Source organism: Pinus tabuliformis, chromosome 1_2 (genome assembly GCF_031772625.1).
Source record: "Pinus tabuliformis cultivar Carrire ecotype Pingquan chromosome 1_2, CPIR1, whole genome shotgun sequence".
NCBI classification, from domain to species: domain Eukaryota; kingdom Viridiplantae; phylum Streptophyta; class Pinopsida; order Pinales; family Pinaceae; genus Pinus; species Pinus tabuliformis.
The window spans coordinates 24,330,002-24,331,584 of NC_142298.1; positions in this window are offsets into that span (position 1 = coordinate 24,330,002).

A 1,583-nucleotide genomic window follows, 5' to 3' on the forward strand; every position below is an offset into this window, starting at 1 on the left:
ATTTTTATAATCAATAACTATAAAATAATTAAACATAAATTATTCTTTTAATTGCTTCTTTGTATAATATTTTTTATGTTCGTAAAAAATATGAAATGTGTCATGTTTCATAATTCAAATGATCATTGCATACGATATTACAGTAACAACTATAGTAAGCGCACAATTGTGGGTTATCGACATGAGTGTCACCATAGCAGTGGTCCACTCCTTGCCATGCGTGTGATTTAATTATCGATTTTATATTCATAAAAATGTTTATCCACGTCTATTATTCAAAGCCATTACATACAAATATTTTAAAACAAAATAAAAAAATTCTGGCTTTCACAAGATTTGAGAATAATAAAATTGAAAAAATATTTAAATTACTTTAATAAACCTTTATTGGCAATAATGAGATAATTAAAATTTATAAGTGGCATATAAAGTATTATAATGGTAATATTATCATCTTGTCGAATTTATGGTCACATGCAGTTCATTAAATAAAAGCCCAAAATACTATCATGAAGGTTTGTTTGACATTTTCATTGGTGATTTTTTATAAATTTAGGATGATTTAGTTTTGGATCAATAATATTGGATTATTATTAAAATTATTCATTTTAATTTTAATTTATTATTATGAAAATGAGTTTTTTAAAAGGTAGAAAATAACAAAAATGGTTAATTATTAGTAAAGACACATGCATGAAGTGAAAATGTGTGTAATAAAAAGTGTTAACTAAAGATAAATTTGTATAATAAAAATTATTAGCAACACATCCAACAGAGTTTTTCATAGAGAATTTGATCAGGAATTTGGGAGTAATTTCAAGAGTTGGAAGTTGGGCTAAATATATTAATGACCAACTTCCAAGCAAGGAGGCCTAACCTGCGACTCTAAGTCGAAGCAGGCCTATCATGTTTGATCTAGGTGGAGCTGACTATACTCAGGTGCTACAATTAATTGGCCCGAAGTAGAAAGGCAAAGGGAGGGAGTCGGGATCAATATATTAATGATCGAGCGAATTGAACTTTCAACGATAAGTTATCTATGATTGTAGGGACTAGACAGACTCTGTGAACACTTAGGATAGTAGATGAGGTTATATCATGTGGGGTTTATGGCCATGACTCACATCCATGAAAGTTTAAAGCATAGGATGGTTCATAATTTGAGGTTGCATACAAAGTATTATAATCGTCAATGTTATTACTATGTCGAATTTATGGTGAGATCCATGCACTTCATTAAATAAAAGCCTGCAATACTACCATGAATGTTTGTTTGACATTCTCATTTGCGATTTTCTAAAAAAAAATATCTGTAAATTGAGGATGATTTAATTTTGGATCAATGATATTAAATTATTACTTGAAATTGTTGATTTTAATCCATTAGTGTAAGAGTTGGCCTTTGCTTAGGGTGAGAAAATAACTTAAATGTTTAATTATTTGGAAAAACACATTTATGGAGTGAAAATGTTTGTAATCAAAATTATTGGGTGGAGAGATGAAGAAAATTCGTGGGCGTGCTGTATGAATTCAATAAAACTTTTTTTATTGGAAAGAGACATGCGCTGACTTGGTGGTCGTCG